The sequence below is a fragment of the Balearica regulorum genome, chromosome 6, assembly GCF_011004875.1.
Source record: "Balearica regulorum gibbericeps isolate bBalReg1 chromosome 6, bBalReg1.pri, whole genome shotgun sequence".
Lineage (NCBI taxonomy): Eukaryota > Metazoa > Chordata > Aves > Gruiformes > Gruidae > Balearica > Balearica regulorum.
This window is the reverse complement of record NC_046189.1, coordinates 39,078,301-39,101,220: the sequence shown is the minus strand read 5'-3', so window position 1 is coordinate 39,101,220 and position 22,920 is coordinate 39,078,301. Positions and strand designations below refer to the sequence as shown.

At 40.2% G+C, this 22,920-nt stretch overlaps 2 long non-coding RNA genes across 6 annotated transcripts; both read right to left on the bottom strand.

Moving 5' to 3' along the window:
- Nucleotides 1–672: 672 nt before the first annotated feature.
- Nucleotides 673–8,331, bottom strand: LOC142602278 (uncharacterized). Of its 3 annotated transcripts, none has more exons than XR_012835942.1 (4): nucleotides 7,997–8,331; nucleotides 5,253–5,412; nucleotides 3,196–3,268; nucleotides 673–776 (listed from the first exon to the last, which is right to left on the bottom strand). It is a non-coding gene; the product is annotated as an uncharacterized LOC142602278 (long non-coding RNA). The 3 variants fall into 3 exon arrangements; XR_012835941.1 differs by lacking the exon at nucleotides 7,997–8,331 and adding an exon at nucleotides 6,187–6,745; XR_012835943.1 differs by lacking the exon at nucleotides 7,997–8,331 and adding an exon at nucleotides 5,781–5,959.
- Nucleotides 8,332–9,918: 1,587 nt separating this feature from the next.
- Nucleotides 9,919–22,581, bottom strand: LOC142602394 (uncharacterized). Of its 3 annotated transcripts, XR_012836191.1 has the most exons (5): nucleotides 22,230–22,581; nucleotides 19,901–20,759; nucleotides 13,910–13,995; nucleotides 11,940–11,985; nucleotides 9,919–11,678 (listed from the first exon to the last, which is right to left on the bottom strand). It is a non-coding gene; the product is annotated as an uncharacterized LOC142602394 (long non-coding RNA). The 3 variants fall into 3 exon arrangements; XR_012836190.1 differs by lacking the exons at nucleotides 9,919–11,678; nucleotides 11,940–11,985; nucleotides 13,910–13,995 and having other exon boundaries at nucleotides 14,287–20,201; nucleotides 20,652–20,759; XR_012836189.1 differs by lacking the exons at nucleotides 9,919–11,678; nucleotides 11,940–11,985; nucleotides 13,910–13,995 and having other exon boundaries at nucleotides 14,287–20,759.
- Between the last annotated feature and the right edge of the window lie 339 nt (nucleotides 22,582–22,920).

The window sequence follows — 22,920 nt, the reverse complement described above, 5'->3', positions numbered from 1 at the left end:
TTGGAGTGATGCTTCCTTGCATTACAGGACATTGATGGTTTAAGCTCGGTGAGATGTATGCTGGGTTGTGATTTCCCCCACAGTTAGCTTCAAAACCCTCTGCCATGTTATCTCGTCCAGTGTTTGCACATCTAACAGCAAAATGAAGAACATTTTAAACATCCAGGCATGTATGTTCCTAAATAAAGGTTATAAGAAATATCACCAGGCTCATAAATTCATAGTAGCCATATTTAGGAAAGCAAACTGGAATTCTGAATTCTTTCTGTGATTTTCCTTTCTAGTACAGAGTAAGGCATTTCCATTTATTTCTCAGATAAGAATGCAAAGTGTCATTTCCTTTTGATAGCCAACAATAAAAATAGCTGTGCTTTCATTTACCATTTTTTCTTTTACTCAGGAAAGGAACAGATAGTCCAGTTGCTATAAAATTATCGTGATTTCCAACTCACAGAAATCAGTGTAGTGCCACAGATGTCACCTAAGTGAGACCCTGAGTGGGAGGTGACACAGATTACTCTTCCAGTCACACACAGAGCCAGCATCAACACCGTGGAGTAAGGCTTGAGGTGGTGGATACCAACACTACCTCGATCGTAATAGGACAACACACAGATTGTGGTAACACAGAATAACACGTAGAATAACGCTATCACCTTCACTCGTGCAGCCTTTGAACCAGATACCTCCTTGCTCAGAGTAAGACGGCAGCTGTCACCTCATCCTTCTTTGGATGAGAAGGATCCTTCTTCACCGCCTGTCCTGTGCCTTGTACGCTAGAGAAAACAGACCCTGTGGATGAGAAACAGGCAAACCCTCACACTCTGGGCTAAAGAGGTATTAAACTCTCTTGATTACATATCTTGGTGGTACTGAGCACAACTGAGGTGCCTCACCACTTCCCCAGAATTAAATATTTTTGCTTCTCTATTGTCCTTCGCCTAAGAGCCACTTTAACACTGCAGTTTAATATTCATGTCATCACCATTGCTAACTGTTAAAACCTGAAGGATATAAATAATGAATTAATATGTATGTGCAGATCTCTATTTTGCCCAATATTTCTTACGCTTTTTTTATTGGAGCCTCAGCATTCTGAAGGCAAATACAAATGATTCTTCTCCCTTCAGCCTGACTTTGCTCTCACCATCACTGAGGTGAATTAGCAGCTCCACTCTGGTTGTCACAGTTATCTCAGAGGAAAGGGAACATTCCTTGGGTATATCCAAAGGGACCACACCAGTCGACGTACGCCAACGCACCCGGGCAGCCCCTCGACAGATGTGGGGATGATCTGGTTTCATCAGCATCCCTTACTGAATCGTAATGAACTCAGTGGTAAGGTCTGTCCTTACATGTGCAGAGCCTCCAAGGACTCTACTGGGCTAGGACATGCATCACCATGGCACAGGCCTTTGAGGTTAGAAGACTATTTGAAATTAGAGCCAACTTAGTGAATTTACTGTGAAGGCACCCTCATATAGGAAAGCAAAATCTTACAAGGTTCAAGATTCAGCTTTAGCTGGGATTTGCCTTTGAAAAGCAAAACTTGGGTCTACGTGCTCAGTTGGCAGAAATGAACTCACTCCTGTTTGCCCCAACAGAACAAACTCCATTTACGTTGGCAGTGAATTTGGCCCTAGCTCTGCATTTTTGGAGGGAATCTTGAAAAAACAACCTGCACCAGGGCGTTCTTTTTTTTTTTCATTTTATTTCCCTGTTTTTGAAAACTTCATTGGAATAGACTCTTACGTGACAATGCATTGAACCCAAACTCTGCAGTAAGGCCCAGCTTGAAATAAAAAGGAGGCAAGATCAGTGAGGGTTCAATTCTTAGTTTTAAAATTATTTGGGGTACAGTGAAACCTGAAATACCTCACCAATATTACACCTAGGAGAAGATTTTTCGAAACTCTATGTGAGCCAGGAGATGCAGAGAAACGCCTGGTAAATGTTCAAATTCACTTAAGATGAGACACCCAGAGTAGTGTGGTCCTCTAGAGCCATCTTATTATTGGAAGTGCATTCAAAGGATATTCTCACCATCTCTGCTGTTTATCAGATAAAATACATGTTGTGGAGCAGATCTTCAGCTGCCGCATAGTTAATGGTGGAGCTATAATTATATTTCGTCACTTGAAGATCTGGTCTGACTAAGTAAAAAGACCAATTAGTAAAGACTACAAATTTATGTAACTATAAGCCATATACTCAGGATGTTCTCTATCACCACAGAGACCAGGTGACTTTTTCAAATCACAGGTCTCTAGTTCAACACTTGCTCAAACATCCAATTTTGAGAAGTGCCACAATTTTGAAAGATTTCACTGAAAGCCAGGCATTAAGAAGTTAGGTGCCTTTCCTCAAGGTAACATCTTATTTAGATCAGGAGATCGTTTTTCCTTCCTGCTCTTGAAAAACCTTTTGCTATTCACTCAGTGTGTCCTATTAGCAGAAAATAGAGAAAGTTCTGATGCATCATAGCATACATCTGAAATTCTAACTCTAATTAACAAGAAGTCATCTGTAGTTGTCCAACATCATATTATTAATTCACAAGGCAATAAAGGGATATATTTCAGACTGAATGAGAAGATAGGTACTGAATGGGGTCATAGTATTTCACTATGCATAATTTGTCATGATCTTTAACTATTTCAAACCTATAGAAGTCAAGTTGTACAATGCCTTACGATTAATATAATTTTTGATATATAAAAAGCAGTTACACCAGTATGATTTATTCTCGTGAACTTAAAACCTAAATTACGTCTAAATCTGTATAACCCAGGGTTGCATAAGGAAGTATATTTTTACTGTGAATGTGTAAACTTTTGCTGTCTCTGTATTTTTTCAGCAAGAAAGGCAATTCTAAGGACATTGTAATATGCTTTCTGGCATTATGATCAATATGTACATTAATTTATTTAAAAATTCTATTTAGTAATGGGAACAGTAGATTTGATAATCCATTTTAAAAAAACCCACTTTTCAGTTAAATTCTAATCAACTTTATATTCCAAAAGTCTTAGGGAACACTTTTTTTTTTTAACCTATGCCCCAAAAATGAAGACTTTTCAAAATGCATTGCCACTGAGTCAAACTTCCTTCTTCCTCCTCCTCAGCTCAAAAAATTAAGTTAATTCTAAAGTACAGAGAAACCCAAAATCATCCATCCATCCATCCATCCATTACCTTTCCAGCAAGAGAATGTGCAGTTACTAGAATTTTATACAATTAGTGCTCTGAGAGTCCTTTAAATGCAAACCTCTAAGAGGAAAGTAAAAACAAATCAAAGTTAATCGTGACTGGCTGGAACAAAATGCTTAAATCAATATTACGATGGTTCATCTGCTCGTCATTTAGTCATTACCTGGGAGACAAGGACCTCCTGCTATGCCTGATTTTTTGGGTTGTTTTTTTTTTTAAATACAGATTTACCACTGCCTCAGTTCTGCAGACACATATGAAGCCAAAGTCATTCTAGACTCACCCTGTCATTATAATGTTTACTCTTCATATCTTATTTTATTTATTCCTGTTCTTTACATTGGATACAGAGATAAACACATACAAATATTGGGATGTTCAAAAAGTTTAGTACAACAGCAAGAGAGGGCAAAAGCCGCCATCTCACATTTATAGCATCCTGGAGAAAATGAGAACATAACAATTCTCCTAAAGAAGAAAACCCATGTATTACAAAATTTTCTTTGCATTAAACCTTACAATGAAGAGGAATGCTGCACACTTTAGAAATATTTTGAAGTATTTCTTCACCATGTACGAAAGCCAGTTTAAAACAGATTTCTAGTACAAGTTTAGACTCATTGTCTGGTGTTCAACGTACAAAAGCCTAAGGATGTAAGGTACATAACTAAGGAAAGGGCATTTTGGTGACCCTATGGACACACAGGGCCCAATCCCTATCCTACTGGCACTGACAGAAATCCCAAATCTGTTCTGGTGTTTGACCAGGGTCTGCCACTGGGATCAGAATCAGACCTGTTGTGTACATGCTTGGCTTTTGTTGAAAGCCACAAAAACTTCCCCAGAAACATAGCCCCTGGGTTTGTATGGCAACGCGCGTCTGGGCAGCGAAGGCCACTTGGTTGTAATCGTGACAAAGCAAAGTCTTTAATTCTGGTTCCCAAACCTGAATATATGACCATTTCTTCTTTTGGGGAGATGAGATTAAAATGGAGCCAATGCCATCTCTGGAAGAAAAAAAAAAAAAAAAAAAAAGATGATGCAACCTCAAAATAAATACACTTATTTGCATATACAAACACTGTATCCACTAATATCCCTTCCTTAAACTGTTAGGAATATCACATATGCTACAGCTCACACCAACCAGAATAATGAGGGAGGTGTTGCTTTTTGATATTTTTATAAGTTCGTGCAACTCTACAGTCAAAGCAACTCTAGGTTCATCAGAGCTATCACATAAAAAAAGGACTGATCACAAATACATTCATTTAATCATCGGCTGTCTTCGCTTCAGTCCTCTCTCAGACCGGTGTGTATACAGTCTTTATTACAGCCTAATCACACCGCAGCTACAGAAAGGCAAACTCTGAACTGAACAGCTACCGTCACCTCCCTCTCTCTTTTCCTTTCCCAGCAGGTTAAATGTGGAAAACGCTAAAAAATCTACTGGGAGTGTGTCTAAAATGAAGTGTAAATAGGTATGGAAAACCTATGAGAAAACTGTTATGGAAGGTGCCTGAATGGCAAAGTGCAAAGGGTGACACGAAGAAAATTGTGATGGCATACAAAAGGCAAGAGAATAAGAAAGATGTGATACAATAGATAGCTGGCGTGAGCCTATCAACTGGCTGGTAGCTCCTGTTCCACCCACCTCCCCCTCAATACCTTCATTTTTTTGTTATGATAAAGGACATTCATGATCAGTAACAATGTTATAATGATAGTAAATGCAGGATTTAAGGTATATAAAACCTTCAGCCAACATTAGAAAGCCACCAAGGGGGAGTTACCTTGCACGAGGTTCTATTTAGTGATGGCTCCACTCTTTCACTCCCTGACTGCAAATCAGCATTTTTAGTGGACAATAGGCTCAGCAGTGGCCTTATGATTGCCTCTTTTCAAATGGAAATGGCTATCCTAACTCCTCTGCCAGGTTTTTCTTACTAGAGCACAAATTGCAGTTTACAAGGCTCTAAGGGGAAAAAAAAAATCTTAGCTGAATATCTTTTTTTTATTCGACAAACTGACATGTAAATTACCCTTTAAGTGCTCCACTCTAGGGCTCTGATCATCTCCTAATTGTCACAGTCAATTGTAGCCAACAGTCTCTTCAATCCCAAGCGCTTTGACAACAAGCATAAGGATCAAAGCAGAATCAGCTCCCTTCAATATCCTTCTGTTCAGGATGCTACAAAAAGCCTGAAAAAGAAAGGTGTAAGGGCATTAGTGGAGAAGGAACTGAGAGGAGAAAGTACTATAGCAGTCATTTTCTTCTTCACTAATATTATATATCCTTATATACCCTGTTATCCCATGTTCAGCATGAATACATAAACATCCCAGAGAATAAATATGGTTTAAAACGACTCGGATATATTACTACTTAAAAATAAATGCATAATGCATTTCTGCTGCTTCCTGCATGCCTCCCCCCATCCTTCCCCCTCCAACTTTCCCCTCAACTCCGGGAAGGAATATAACAGCAATTATTTTTAAGCAAATTTGGTTTTTTCCCAAAGCAGTCCCACGTTCTCTTCTAGGATGAGCTGGCCTGCAAACCAGCCTACCCCGATGGAAACCCATCCTAAGTTGTATTCAAGGGGCCGGTACGACTTAGTCGTGAAGCGGGTTATTTGTGCAGCTCTGCTTTTGCTTTCTGAAGCGCCTATAACCCAAGGTCAGGCAGAGGCTGGAGCAAAAGCCTCTCGTTCAGTTGGAGTCCAACTCTAAGAACAGCCAGTTTCAGTCACATCCAAAACGACTGGGAAGAAACACAAGAATAAATACAGCAGTCCTCAAAGTCTGCCCAGGGAAAAAAAAATTGTTTGCTCTAATTCTGAAAGAAGATTCACCTTGTATTGTATTCCAGACCACTTTAGATCAGCACTGCACTACATCGCTTAAACAAATTTTTGTACTAGCTTGCTGTGTTTGATGATATGAGCTTGCTCGCTCTGCAATACGCTTTCATACCCTCAGCGCCTTGCAGACACTCAAAGTAAGCCTTGTTGAAGTCGTGTTTCTAGGGAATAGGAGTAAGGCGGAACTATTCTGAGTCATATTTTTACTTCAAAACTTGTACGTATCCACGAACGTAGCAGTAACTCCCACAGAGGCTCGCAAACAGCTTCTGCCACACAGGCTGCAGGGGAGGAATAGCACAGCTCCTGCAGAAGATGTGCTGCTGTAGTGGGAGAAAGCCTACAGGATACCAGGGAGGCAAACTGGGGATGTGCCAAGCTCTAGAGTAACTCAAAAGGATCTCCAAATGGATAACCAGGCTCTGCAGGGTTAGGCAACTGGATCCTTTCAGCCTCTCTGATGACTTTGCTGCCATACAGAAAGGATGCAAGAGACTTCATCCATTTTCCTGGAGCTCTGTCTCTCCCATTCCTGCGAAAGATACTTTCCACAAGAGATAGCTCAAAGGCCTGAAGTCCAAAAATAATGGAAATTTGAGATGAAAACTGATTTACTCCTTTGTAAGAAATTCGTTCACCTCTTACAGCTATTTTTAAGAAACTACCTTTGACATTTCTTAAAGATGATGCACCTTATCCATTGGCTCACATAACACTGGAGGAACAGTTAGGTGAGACTGCTGGATGTGTTTAACAACCTGCTGCCTCCCTCCTATGGGTCCCACTTCTCTCACACGAACTCTTGGTCTCCGTGTACAAGATGAGATGACTCGGATCGATAGACCAGCAGAAAACCAGTCGTTTGTGTAACAGGACCTCAAGGCAAGGCTTTAAGGTAGACGTTCATAAACCATCACCTCCATCATGCTCACCAAAGACGACCAAAAAGTTTAAAATAAAACCGATAATCCTATTTTTACATAGAGAAGACTTGGAGCTCGTAGGGAAGACAGAACATACAACGAGGGTTCCTACAGAGCTGCCTCTGCACCCACCCACTGCTGCCGGCTCCTGCCTGCACCCACCACCTCGCACCCAGCCGTGCTCAGAGCCCCAGGCACCACCTTGCACGTGCAGATGAGCATTATTGAGTTAGAGATGCTACGTGTGGATAATACATTAGATACAAAGGCTGGTGAGAAAAGAGTGTTTTCAATAATGAATAGGAAGAAAAAAGTCAAAACTTCTCATGGGAAATATATTCCCAAAAACATTGATTGGGAAACATCAAAAGCACTCATTTGAATGATGTTGAAATAATATAGAAGGTTAATCTAATATATAATTTAAAATAAATACAAACCCAAAATTATAAAATTGAAGTGAAAAGTTTGTCTTGACAAGCTGTTTTATTTCCATATTATCAAAGGGAAATATTTTAACTCTTTCTGACCAAAAATTTCACTGAACACGGCGTATTCTAAAGAAAATTTTCCAGCTTAATGAAACATGCTTTTCCCACCAGCAAATTTATAAGTATTTTGCAGCTCTATATAAAGATCAATATCTTCCCCAGACAGCTAAATTCTGAGGTGGCTCCAGTTAAAATTGATATTCCACTATACAAGGCAAATCCCATTATTTTCTAGGAAAATTATTCCAAGACACCAGAACATCTTCCAAATGAAACCTTCCCAACATTAGCAAATTGGTGGCTATTTAGCTCACTAGAATTAACCTGGTATATAAAGATATTTTCACCTCCTCATTCACCCACAGGAGTGCCACAGGCCAGGAAAAAACTGCAAGGTCACCTGGAAAGTAATTAACTTTTTTTTTTTTTTAAACTGTGCTTATTTAAACAAAAGAAGCATTTCCAAATAGCAGGACATCAGCTAACACAGCCTGCACTATTTTCTCACCTTACTTGAAAATTCATCCAAATACTTATTACATGAAACTGTTGGATCCCAGCTTTGTCTGTGGAGTTGCTGCTGGTAGTCTGCAGAGGGATGAGCAGCACAGTAGTCCTGGATATTTTCCTTGGTTCCAGCTGCTAAATCATAATAAAGGAGGTTAAAATAATAGTCTTTTCCTATCAGAACTTTTCCATGGAGATAATTGCTATAGTGTTTGCAAAGTACAGATTTCATTACCAGAAAGTAGTAGAGGGTCCACATGACCGTGAATGGGAGGAGATAAGCTCAATGAGGCAATTTTCCCTTAAAATAAGACACACATTATGGAAAAAGTTGGAAAAAAAAAAAAACAAAACAAACCCTGCCCTATCAGAGAACATGTTCTTTCTTTCAACACAAGAAACCAACCATTTGTTGGCCATGACCATGTTGCACATGACCATTTCATGATACTTCAGAGTTGCAATTTATTCTGGGCGATCGAACGATTGCCTTGCACGACTGTAACAAGGGGAAAGGTGCCTTAATATTGCTAGTGCACTAGAGCAACAGGCAAGAAAGCAGCTCCTCCAGCTGCCTCCCACACAGAGAAGCAAGTCATGGGGCTGCCTAGGAGCACAGGGGCTCCTCTGGAAGTGTTACCCCAAAAAGGGAGCACCAAATGCTGATCAGAAGCGTGGTTCACTCATAGGTTGCTGGTGCCCTTTCCTACGGACTTTAACATAAACCCCCAATCTGGTTGTAAAGGAGTGGAATAATAGTGCTCATTGTGTCGCTGACATTTCTCTCGTAGGGGGTGGCTTTTCAGTAAGCAGTTATGTTTCCTTATTTAGTTCTCCACCACAATCGTGGATTTTTGCAGCCCTTATTTTTATGCTTCTGAAAAGTGAAAGGATGAAATGTTATATTTGGGGACTCTGGAAGTGACAGCCAAAGCGCATGCATTGAGGTGATGTGAAAGTCCACATGACCACTTCAGGAGTATGGCAAGATTACTGATACGGCTCCTAAATTACCAACGATTAACCGATGTTCTCTGCTCATTAAATCCTTGTTCAATTCAGTCTTTCAGGCAACAAAGACATACTATTTCTCTCCAGGATGCCTTGCAGGTATCAGTGCTGAGTTTGCTAAGAATATACATCAAGTCATTACCTCCGCAACGGCCAAAGCCATGTGAAATGCCTTCAGAAGTCCTTAGGAAGCCATCTGCTTAAGCCTCAGCTGAGACTTGTTTTAAGGAGGTCACATGCTGCTTTTTAAGTGATTATTTCTAGATGGTGCTCAGGGGCAGGGAGGGAGGGTTGGTGACCACTGTTCCTTCTGTGCAAAGGCAGAGATTCAAGCCGTTGAATGCTGACAGCAGTGATCACAGGACTTATAGTGAAGGAGCCAAATTGTACGCAACTGCTTGCTCTTGGGGAGAAGAGGCTTTCTTGGGTGTCTTCATAGCTCATTAGCACAATTTCTACCGCAGCTAGCTCAGCCACACAGCTTCCACTCTAGCCACATCCAGCTCAGCCACACAGCTTCCATTCTAGCCACATCCTCCTAAGCCCAGGAAAACATTGCAATCCCATTTTACTGAGGAGGACATAGAGGCTGTTTTAACAGTGGGATCCAAGTCTATTAAAAGCTAATGAGAAGATACGCTGTCCAGTGAACTCACCAAAGTCATGAAAAATTGGTTTCAGAGCCAGGGCTGCAGCATAGCAGCTCCCAGGTCCTAATCTGTGGCATCGCAAAGACCTTCCTGCTTTTAACTCCTGCTAGGTCAACGCCAGGCAGCTATACGTACATTGAGGACATCGCTCGCTTCCAGGCTCATCCACGACAAAATACAGAACGAGGGCATCATTCACAGACACCGACATTAGAACTTGATTGTAAAGAAAGCTGTTTCACATAATAACCAGAGACTTGGAAAAAGCATGTCTAACCACATGTCCATTAAGAAGAATATTATGCAGTAGTTATCAGCTCAGACAGGAGCTTGCTTCGTAAAACTGGTTTCAGTGTAGGATTTTAAGTATATGGCAACTGATAGAGCAAATATAGACATTATTTTACAATCAGAGAATTTCTATCTATTACTAAGCTATAATTTTAATTGACATTAAGCAAGAAGAACCACAAGAATAGAGCGAGTGCCCATTTCTCACAGCCCATCTATCTTGTGTATAGTTACTTAGGGCTCATATACCACCAGTTTAGAAACATGCATAATTGCTTATGGTCAACATCGTATCACTGCCAGATCACACATTAAACAGATAACCACTATTATTATAAGAGCAGCTTCTTTGACCTCATATTTTGGTCTGGCTCCGAATTGCTGTACTTTACCAGTTTGGTTTGTTGCATTATGCCAGCCTTCTGCCTGTACATGTCATTTTCTACTCCTGTAAGTGACCGGTGCAGTAGAGAGCTTACTATAAAAATGCATATTTGAGCACATGAATAGCATAAATTCAAGAAATATGATCACAGTTGCTCCTGCAATGTTTTTATAAACACAGAGTCTCTGCTTTTTTATTATAGTTAAGGTACAGTGTGTTATTTGGCAGAGGAATCTGACTTGAAAATGTAAAAGGTTCAGGCAACCACACATTTGGAAGTAGAAATCTTTCCTTAAAACATGGCTCTGGTTTTTAAACATAGCAAAATTTCTGGAAACTTCAGTTTCTCAAAGTCTGCCAAAGCTCCAGTCACATGTAACATATTCTTGGGGCTTACATATAATGTTTCAAGTAATAAACAACATCTTGTTTAGAGCAGGATGGGAAAAAAAGAGGGGAAGCACTCATTAGGAGTCAAAGCCCTACATCGACACTAAAACCAAAACATGTTTCTTGCAATGAAACCTCAGAATAACTTTTATAATGTATTAGTAGAAGAGATTCATGTGCTCTTCACACCTCTAATAATTGCAGTTAAAATCATAGGTTAAATTCTTACAGCAATTAGATAAATTATGTTACAAAAAAAAAAAAAAAAAAGACAATTTCATACTCATTGCAGTGCACTCAGGTTTTCAGTAACAGAAAGAAAAGTTCTGTTCATCCTAATTTGATAACAAAATGAGTTACATCATCAGTAGCCCTTCAATGCTCTCTATATCACTCATTTATCATGCACTTTTTATTCAGGAACCAGGCTGTATTTAAAAAAAAAAAAAAAAATTGTTTCCATACGAAGGCTCATCATGCAGAATATTCACAGCTTAAATATATGCACAGTCATCTCTACTAGTCAGACACCATTTCAGTCCGCTCATCAGAATACACATTAACAAAATGATATTGAGATACAGAAATAGCACACCGCAGCCAGGATTGAAGTACGGGCCATAATACCTACCTCACTGGGATCTAGTAAAGCTTAATTAATTAATGCTTATGAAGCACTATGAGCTCCTCAGATCATCACTTCAATTCATTATCACCCCCATTTGTTTGGTGTCCCACTTTCCCCCTTAATTCAACAGTGAATTTCTTTTGGAAAGTGTTGTGTTTACGGAGTAATGAAGAGAAGAAAGCAGTTGGCGTGATTTGGCCTCGCTGCCTTTGCAGGAGTAAAAATGGGAGCGGGAATCCTTCCCCTTCCTTTCTGCTCAAGTCATCTAGGAGAACATGAAGCTTCATGGTATGTAGTCCTTTTCTCAGGAAACCACCCCTGACCAAAGCTGTGTCAAAATGCAACAGGGAAAAGCTGAAGGTAAGAATGTAGTGTTAAAGAATTAGGAATTAGCCTGGGAAACTTCCTTGCTCACATTTATGTTGATTAAAAATGGGCCTGAGCCACAAAGCTCAGAGGGGGTATGGATGCAGGCACTTGGTTCTTGCCTCATCTCTAATAATTATTAGATACATTGGATGGAAATAGTTGGAAAGAAAATCAATAAGAGAATGAATCAAGAAAATTAATGGCAATTTCAAATACTTACATGTATAGGATTTCACTCAAGGGCGAGACAAGATAAAATTAGTAGTCTGTATTAAAACAAAACAAAATACAGTTTGATCAAACTTCCATTCAGTGGAATCTTCTTTAAAGACTTCAGATTTTGGCATTAAATAATTTGGGTTAAAGAACTTAACAGAGAAGAAAGAAAAGATTATCTGGTGAAACTCCAAGGTTGCTATAGACTTTCAGAGAAGAAACCAGATTAAGACAACAAAATTACTGGTGGAGGAAAAGCTGATAAAGAAGACTAGAATTTGATAATGGAGGAATTTAATTATTCCTGTATTGATTTGTATGATAACTATGTGGAAGCTAACAAAGTTTGTTTGTAGTGGCAATGCTATTAGTCCACTGAGCAGTCAGTAACTATGCTGAGCCCCATATTTGGAGATAGGCATGTATACTGTTATAAAATTAATTTTAATTTAAAAATTTAACTTTAATTGCATTTAATTTCAGCATAACCTTTAAAGTTAATGATAGGGAGTTCAAACCTCGCTATCATAAAGATCCTCATAGATTTAGGGATAAATCAGTAGAAAACATTCTTATCAAGAAAAGCTTGGGAGATTCACATAAAAAATAGACTCAGGTCAAAAGAACAATTAAGAAAACCCAAATATGTTCGTATTATTCTTTCAAGGAGAAAAGCTTACTAACAATAAAGGAATTGACACAGCCAATGGTGGGGGGGAAATGTGCCAAATGCACGTGACAGTGGCAATCTGCTAGCAGTGAACCAGGAGAAAGAAAATATGCTGTAGTGGGGGGGGGGTGCTTTGTAGTTATTCTGATTAAAAAGTTCTTCTGACTGGACTTCAAAGATGGGACCTCATCTTTCAGGACTTATAAATATAGTTTCTCGTTTAGATATTTTTGTTGCTGGCATACCAAACCAAGGGCTTAGCAGTTTATAAATGGAATTGACCTCGTGCAGTCCCATGACCAGAAGACCGGTCTCCAGTTCCATATATTATATGTTTAATCACTGTAATATAATCAACATACCTGGGAGCAGGTACTTCAAATCCAGTTCTCCCTCAAGATAGAAGGGCTCCAGCACAAGGAGAACACAGCAACCACTGAAGCTTGTTGAAGCTGAGGTCTTCATGGTTTTGGTCTCCTTCAGACCAATGTTAAAATTGACTGAGTTATCCCATAGGCTGGAGACACACTGTCATCGCCAATTTATGTGAAAGCAAGAACCGGTGTCTGTACAGATGCCTTGTACAACACTGCGGACTTTCTCCTCTGCCATTGAAAGAAAGGTGTCTAACCCCGGTGGGGTGGAGGTTAGGGACCTCCACAGGGTTTGGCATGTTCCCAGGCTGCAGAGCCTGTGGCGGTCCCCAAAAATTTTCCTGGCTTAAATGAATGTCATTTTGCTTAGCTCTTCCCTTGGCTTGTATAGAAAGCTCAGCTGTCTCAGATCCAATTGCCATCACATGTTTGTGCCACAGGTGAGAAATGGGTGGTCCCAGGTTGGTCAAAACCTTTCCTATCATCAGACTTGTTTTCTTACTGATTAAAAAAAAGATTATTTCTTTTCATGAAAACTAATCTTTCAGGGCAAAACTCCATTTTCAAGGAAAAAAAAAAAAAAAAACCTTGGAAAAAAATTAAGATTTTTTTTTTCCATGAAAAAATGGGAGTTTTTTGGAACCACAACGCTCCACTGCGTGATTTATAAGCGCCAGACTAGTTCATGCAAAGTATAGTTGCACTTCAGCAGAGTGACCTGGACACTGTAGGATGCAGAGCGCCCTGTTTCTGGAGGATCGTGGCACCCAAACTACAGCACTTGTTAAACGAGATTATACAAATTCCATTTGCTTTGGCCTTTCCTTTGGTTTCAATTCAAGGGGAGGGACTATTCTCTGTGTAAAATGTTAGCTTTCCAATATAACAATCAAATGAAGCATGAATCTAATATTAATCAACCACTTTTACTGTATTTACAAGAAATTGCCGGGTTCATCTTTGTAATGACAAGTTCTACAGGTGTGAACAGAAATCTGGGAAGGATAGTAAACATCCTAAAATAGTCAAATAATGGAAAAACAAAGCATAGGAAGTTACTAATCTGAAACAAAATATTATGTAATACATAAAAATTATTAAACCATTAAGAATAGTTTTTTCCAGCAGCAAATAAAAATACACTTCTTGAGCTCAAGAAATCCACAAGAAATGTGGATAGAGATCTGTCGTAAGTCAGAGGTGTTAAGAAGCATCCCAACAGTCGTTTTGATCTCTCAGCACTGAAGTAAAGCAAGTGCAGTGCATAAGGGTTAACTCCTCAGCTCACATAAATCAAGTTAACACCATTTAAGTTAGCAAAATGTATTCAAAGTCAAATTCATTACTCCAGCCAAAGATCTGTCCCTAACTCTATCCTTTGCATTTTATTCTGCATTAACTTTTTTAACATATTCAGCTTTAAAGCCCAATATACTTCAATATAATCTCCATTACATATACGCACTTTTGTGTACACATGCATATGCAGAGGAATACATACATATAAAATATTTTTTAAAAGCATAATATAAACAAATTAACATAACAAAATTCATAGCTATGAAAAATAGAATAGGAACGCTTTTTGCAGGATTTAGTGAGGAAAAGCGGTGAAAATCCTAATTTGAGTAGAGTCAACCAGTGTGGATTTATGAGCAGGAAACCTTGCTCAGATAATTTGTTGGAATTCTTCAAAGATATCCCTGCCAAGGTAGACAAGAAAAATACTATGGATGGTATACAATATGCTTAGACTTTCAAAAGAGTCTTTGATAAGATCCTACGCCGGAGATTACCAGCAAGGTACAGAGCCACCATGTAAACGATAACAAACTTTAATGAACTGATAACGGTCTGAAAACAGCATTCACTGAATGACTTAGAGATTGGCAGTCAATACAGGGTAGTGCTTTGGTCAGGTTAGGAGCTTGTCTCGGTCTCTAATCTATGTAAAAGAATTAAATCAGAATATCAAAGGTAACGTATCAAAATGCGCTGGGGGCATAAAAGTTACAGGGGCTCTAGCAACGATTGTCTGACACCGGTTATAAATACAAGATCCAGCAAATGCAGCATCAGCACCGTCAGGAACGCGCTGCTGTGCCGGAGCGCTGAGCTGATAGAGCAAAGTAAACAGGTTTTTCTGATGCAGTGGAAAATGTGAAAGCATGGTCCACGTGGGCAGAGGGATGGGAAGAAGTGCTGGAGGGTGCTACGCAAGGGGGAGAGGGAGACCTAGGTGCTGCTTGGAGAGAAGGGAGGAACTGGAATTCCAGGAAAAGGGAAGGAATAGACAAGAGGATGCTTAGAGTTTTTTAATCCTTAGGAGACTGAAAGTTTAGAAGAGTTTAAAAAAAGAATACTTCTGAAATTTATTTAAAAAAAAAAAGAAACATTATTCTACCCCTACTTAATGGATAGGTGTTTGGATAAGACTGACCTTTTATCCCAGGGGTGACTACCTTATGCTGTTACCATAATGGTCAGATAACAGCTTATCCCGTTTCCCTTGAACCCAGCCTCATGCGGTTTTGAGGCACTACCAGTCCCTTTCTGCCCCAAGGGTGACAGACCTGTCTAGAAAAGCTCAGTACGGCCAGCAGACCAGGGGACGGGACAAAAGCCCTGGGGCTCGTTTCTCTGCTGCCATGGCTCAGGTCTGTGTTGGAGGACCTTATCAGTCCTCTTGATGCTTTTTTTTTTTTTTTGGAAGCATCGAAGAGATTATGTCTCCCAAATTCCATTTACAAGAGTGTCTCCTCACTGGGAGATGCAATTTGCGTTCACTTTCAGTGTGCTCCCTGAAAATGGAGCTGTGTCTCCTAAAACCTGGAGGGGTTTTAGGGACCTAGAGAAACGTGAAGATGCCAGCTGGGACCCTTGGCCTCACCCCCAGTGGGATTTTTTGACATTCTCCAGGGACCAGGTGGTCCACAAAAGGAAGATGACACGGAGGCAAAGAAAGCAAGAACAGGACTCTGAAGTTCAATCATTAGGCCCTTCACTGGATAGAAGGATATGTCCTCCAATACGTTTTGCTGAAAAAAATAAAATGAAGTGAAAAAAAAATTCTAAACAGGGCTGAATGGACCCACTCCAGCATCTGGGGTTCTTTAACTAAAGCCTTCTTAATAGTAATTTTGTGCTTGATGGTAGCTACACAGAATTTCACCAGGTATTTAAATAAAAGAGCAGCAGTTAAGAATGGGCTCTGCTCACTGTGGCTCTACTACTTTTCTCAACTTTTACATCCATATCACTTCAAACAACTTGTCCAACACAAGAGCCAAACTCTGTTGGCTTTACTGCTGTATCTACTTCACTAATTTTAGTGGACCATCTTTCAGTAGCAAGACCAAAAAAGATTTGGCCTCATGAGCATTTATCAGAACTGTACAGAGAGTAAAATCTCAGCATATTATTATTATTATTAAATATTTTACCAATTATTCTCTTTATTATATTTATGCAAGGACCATCACAAAAGAGCAGTCTGACATTGTGGTAGTCACTACATTAACTTCAACTTTTGCAAAAGAGGACCTTTGGACTAGGAATGAAAAAACCACAACAGTTTAAGCTATGGGTGTTTACAATCCAACGGATGCCATGGGAATTGCCTTTTACATCCCTTGTTGCCCAGAGCAATCCTGTTCAGGCCCAAAGTGGCATTTTCAATTCCTCTTTGTATCACCAGCTCCATGGTAAGGTTGGATTCAATCCTCCAAATTCAAAGGGTTTTTTTTTTTTTAGACTTCTACAAGTTTTTCTTAGTCACTGTGGATCCTGAATATAAACCTGAAGTTTTCTGTGCCTCTTAGATACTGTATACTGGTGGGGTTTTTTTCACCAGCTGCATGCCTATGTAAAACTGTTTCTTCACCTGCCTGAAATCAAGAGATTTCTCATTTTTCTTTTGTTTCCAAGTTTCTCAAAGTTCCCTGTCCACTCAGTGCTGACATCTTAGTTCCTGAATAAAACCTCAATGTTTCTCAACAGGGTGCAGAATTTCTTCCCCTAAACAATCTCTGCCAGCAGTGCCTCTTTTTTCAGGGGAAAATCTTAAAAGACAAAAAATTTAAAAATCAAACCTTCTGTTCATTGTAAAAGCAAGTTGCTTCCCTAAACAAGAGAGTGTAGCTAGATATCAGAAATAATTGTAAACATATTGGTCTTCTGGGATTTCAACACACTTAAACGACAAATTTATGAGTGTTTTTTGATCTTGCATCACAACGATCTACTTTGCCTGCTTCCCACTTTATACTTCACCCAGATTATTTTTGTTTCACCAGCCTATTTGTCTTTGAAATTTCAAAATCATGCAGGTTTATTTGTGATTTGTGTCTCTTTCCCCATGTTTGTGTTCAGATCTCTAATGGCATTCTCCTTTGAGTTGCCTCAGAGGAAGGGAAAAACCCAGGTTTTTTAAAATGTCGGCATTCTGAGGAAGCATCTGTATGCTAATTTGATCTCAACTTTGCTAGCAGAAAATTTAAAGGGAGATAGTTTTTAATCCATGAACACCAGTTAGCAGTTAGAAATCTTTACAACGTTACTGATTTCTTGGGAGCTTTTTTCCTCCCACTAGCCTCCAAAGCTCTTTCTTGACTTTAAGAGATCATTATAAGTTAATACTTGACTACCAAAAGTCCCATTCCACCTTAAAAATTGTACTGAATCTGTCAAACATCAATTTTGAATCAATGCCAATTCAGTATAAATAAAGTGTGATATGGACAGTCCAGCAAACGATAGCCTGCAAATCAAAAGAACTGTTATCACACAAGGAACGTGATAGATTTTCTCCAATAATTCCGATTTTGATCACCTTTTCCAGAAAAGAACTTTAGTGACTCAAATAGGAATAAGATATGAAGCAATCGTTGTTTCCGGCTGTTAAAGATGTTTGATATAAATGAAGGCTGAGCCTAATCATTTCTTAAAAAGACCTAAACATTAACATTTTTATAATTAGGATGAAAACCAAAGTAGTGGCTGTATCTGGTGAGTTTAAAAGAAAAAAAAAAAAAAAAAAAAAGATTATGCCAATTAAAAATGAAAGGTCTAAGAATAAACAGTAAATTCACGTAGAGCTATCCAATTCACAGCATAGTAGGCATTATGTTAGATAAAGCCACCGAGTGAACCGAAGTATTAATGACCAGAAGAGATAGCCAGACATGTTTATATAGGCAGACAGGGCTGGAGGATGTATCGACAACGCTGGGAGGTGCGTTGTAATAAACTTGAAGAGGGACAGACTTGTTGGGCCAAGTGTCCCTTTCCCGTCCAGGAATTCCTCATGTCCTCATTACCCTTTCACCTCTGGACAGCTGCAATATTAAAATCTGGCTCATGTCTTAAGGAAATTGAGTTTAATGTCCTTAATTTAGTCCCCAGTCCACATATATCCATATCACAAAACAATCACACAATTTGGCTCGACGGACAGCGTCTGCTCAGGAAAGAGGCCCATCCTGGAATGGCAGGGCTGTTGCAAGGCAAGTCTAAGGCCTCTATGGAGCGTGTGTAGCCTGTGTAACGCGTGCATGGTACGCTCACACTTGAGAGAAACCATCTTCTTTTCATTCCTTTGTTTTTCTGGTGTCCTTTGCACATAGCATTTTAATTACCAAAGCAGTCGACATGCTCCTTTATCATGACGGCAGCCAAGTTGGACAAGAACAAATGTTTTGTTTTCTCAATTTTTCTTCGCCTCTAAACGTACGATAGCCTCAACAAGGAACGAGTTATGGGCCTGATTCGGTACGATTCGCTCCTCTCTGAAGCACAGACGAGGGCTGCAGGGTTAGGTGCTGCATCGATAGATGACGTAGCAGAGAAAATGTTAGCGGCACGTTTTGGTCCTGGGGATTGATATGCAACGCTCTGAACGCAAAAGCCAACTGCTAAACAGTCTGGAGTCGGAAGGGGCAGAGCAGTTGTGGCAGTGAAAAGATGTGAAGGGGATTAAAATTAATCATCAGAAAGGTTTTGTGTTTTGTGTTAGTAAATCATTTGAACTAATTGATTACATCATATGTCCAGCCAGGCTTCCGATTCGAAATCTTCAGGAATTGGTGGGCAGGGATGTAAAAGGCAGTTGTTCTCTTCATCTGGAAAACATCTACGTTGCACATTTTCCAACACTGTGGGCTTTTTCTCTGTATCTTTCTGTAAGAATATCTTTTTATGCCTTTGTGATGATTTTCTTCTGATCCATTTGCTTACCAACATAAGGAGCATAAAATAGTACGTAGGAACTTGAAGAATATTAGTAGAAACATCAATGTACTGGGTGCATTTTGGGGTGGAAAGAAGGGTGTAAGATGGAGGATAAGTCTGTCAGCTTGAGGCAGAAGCAGCTGATTTGTAAATAACAAAATTGTAGGATTTATTCTTTCTGATGCACTGCGCTTTTATTAAAAGAAAATCCCCTGGAAACCTCTGTAAATGGCATGAAACATATAATTAGACTTAGCTTTCTCACTCTCTGCTTATTTAAATGCTCGGTAACTTCAGTGGTGATTCAGTAACAACTGATTTTATAGAAACATCTGACAATGAGAACAAATATTTGCAGTTTTCAGTCTCTGCTCTATACTTCGCCCTGCTCACCACGAGGCACGAGGGACAGCTTGCCTTCCTTGTGTGTAGATCAGTGCCGCTTTCTCCACTGCTCCCACCTCTAACCAAATCCACTTTCCAACACTCCATATCAGGTGTGGCTTTTCACACCTTGATTCTTACCTCTGAAGTGCTACCCTCTCCCAAATTCTGGACACAGACCTCCCTGATAGCTCCTATCCTCCCAGAAATGAGTGCCACCACCAGACAGGCTTTGGCATAGGCAGAGACAGCCCTGCCATGGACGGCTGGTGGGTGGGTGGTGGCACAGGAGCTCACGGAGGCACTCACCTGCCCCAACAGCAGATATCCAAGGCTGTGCTGTGCTTGGGTTTGTTTTCTTTTGCCTGGGCTCCACCACTTCTGCCCTTTCCCTGCTTGGTAGGGAAAGAGGTCTTCCATGTAGAGAGCCAGCCCAGCAGATTCATTGGTATAAATGAGCTATAAAGTCATCCAGGGTCGACTTAGGCTGCCTTGAACCTCCTCACACGCTCCCACAGCTATCAAAGCAACCTGCGTAGCAAACGCTGGGTCATCTCACTGATTTTGCTTTCACACTTTGGGGCAGCAATGTTCAGTCCAGTTTATACTCCTGTAAAGGCAAGCAATAGGTAGGAGGATGTCATCTGGATGACTGACACCAAGTCCAACCTCTCCACCCAGGACCAGCGAGCCCAGCTGGTGGTTATAATGTCCCATTCCCTGCCCACCTTATCTTGGTATCTTCTGGGGAGCACGGTGGGCCTGTTTGCATCTCTGCTGGCTTCAGTGGCATCTACTACCCATGCCACGGGCAAAATTAAAGGCAAATCATGAATATTACTATCCTACTACGTGCAGTATGCTGGATCCATGCAAATGTCTATACTTGTGGGAACGTGGCTCGGTCAAATTATGGCACAGAGGATAGGGACCCAGAGTTGCAATTCCTGAATTCTGGGAGCTGAGGACATCAATGCCCACAGCAACCCAACCCAGGCTGCCAAAATTATTCTGGAGACCATTTTTCCTCTTCCCTAGTCCAGAATTTGGGAAATCATACCCATTCATCACCTCCTTGTGGTAGGCCCATTGGGTGGTGGACCCACTGGGTGAACACTAAACAGTATTGCCGTACTCTGCCTCATGCGTTTTTGCACCCATTTCCAAACTGTCAGAACAAGGGAAAAGAATACAGCCAATATAGTCACTTGTGAATTTAAAAAAAAAAAAAAAAAAAAGATAAAAATAGCCATTTTTAGAGGGTTTCAGGTTGAAGGTTGCTTGTCAGAATCCAAGAAGAGAGCAGCAGTTGTTCTGACACTGTGGTTTTCACATCCTTGTCAGAGATTTGAAGCAGGATAGCTGATGTGTGTTAAAACAGGATGGTAAGGTTTAAAATAGTTTAGATGCTGCCTGGAGCAAGTTTTAAGCGATACAGTAAGCAGCATTGGTAGGAATGTACATGCACCTAAGACCGTCTGTATGGGGAAATGATTTGCGCAAATGCCAGTACCTTTAATGTGATGCTGACCTGGAACACCACAGAGCAAATGACCCAGAGAGGCATCAAGAAATTTCCCAAGAAATATTTTTAAAACATAAATTGGAGAAGGAGTGAGAACCTGGAGAAAACTTTCACGGTAAGGAAAAAATGCTCCCTCCTGTTTTTGACAGCTCTAATAACACAGAGTCTAAGATTTGGGCTTGGAAAGGGGCCAGTTGGCCAAGCCTCCATCCACAGACGAGCTGGAGATGATGCTGATAGTCAGAGGGAAGCAAACAGAAGAACTGGCAAGTCCGATGCCACCCCTGACAAAGGGGACGTCTGCCAGTTCGTGGGTAAATCTGCAGTTTAGGTGTGCAACGGTCACTGGGACGTCTGCCTCTGCTTCTCTTGGTATCTAATGCAGTCAGCAGCCGCTTGCAGAACGGCAGCAATTTTCCAGGTATTGGCCAATTCTGTGTACATGGAATTTCTTTGAAAACTATGCTGCAGTATCTAATTGTTTCAAATCATTTGAGCTTTTCTAAATACCTTTGTAACCCCTGTGTTTCTGTAGATCTTAAAATTACAGATAATCTCCTGCAGTTTCAGAGAGAAGAAAATGTTTTCCCTGTAACGGTGATAAGAACTCGTTGGGCAAATCAATCAACTCTGAAACTTTTGGATAGCCATCAAAAATTCAGCTTTGCACCCAGATTCCCTGCCGGTAATGTCACCTCTTTTAGCTTATCTAGTAGTCAGTGGGGAAAATAGAGAGACATTAAGAAAGCCAGGGAAAAGTAAATTTGATCTAGTCCCAAATAGGTAGAACAGGGTTCTGTAATTATATAATTTATATTCACCATTCAGCCTGGTTAAAACAAACCAAAAATTCTCCATGTTCCTTGCTAATAAATCCACCACAAAGTTGTCCATCGGCCTTGTGCACGAAGGCACAACGATATCCGAGGGACTTTGGCCGATGTTCTCAGCGCCGGATGCCGTCACCCCAGCACTGCTGCTGCTCCTGCTGCCCACCCCAACCCCAAAAGGGACCTCTCCCTTTGCAAAGACATCCCTGGCTGCACCTCAGGGATGTTTGCTTTCTCTCCTGCTTTTAGAACCAAAAAGCAGAGGTTTAACCCCGATTCCCACCTCGTCCTTTTGCAAAGAGCTTGATGCCGCCGCCACCACCCTGATGGCCAAAGCGGTGGCAGGTCAGGGCACGGGGCTCTGAGCTGGGCCCTCCGTGCTGCAAGTGTTGCTCAAGTTTACTGCTCTTGCTATTATGAATTCAACCCCCCCCAAAGGAAAAAAAAAAAAAAAAAAGGAAAGAAAAAAAAAATCCGTTATCACTGAGCATATGCAACTGCTAAACATCCTATTCAATATAACTTCAGCCTGTTCTGAGAACTACATTTCACAGTTTCTTTATACAGTATCTGTCTGTCAGATATTGCCCACTAGATTACCATAGTCTATATAGTATACTTCCACCCAAAAAAAAAAAAAAAAAAAAAAAGCATCTTTTGGGCGTATTTTTTACTACCTAGTGTGGAACAAAATAGAGATTAAAAGTTTTTATTTTAATATTACATTTCACACATACTATCTTCTCTGTATAAATGACACTAAGCAAATTTAAAAACTGTAGTGTATTCGTGCCTCTATTTTGGTGTAATTTAATCTGCTAAACACCAATAGTACTGCATCAGTTTAAGGTATTTCTAGATCATCTATCGCCCTGGTTCCTCAGTATGACCGCAAAGACCCAATAGCTTATATTCAGAATATTTGCCCTCCCTGTACATTCAAACGTACCACTAAATAAAAAAAATCTTAAGAG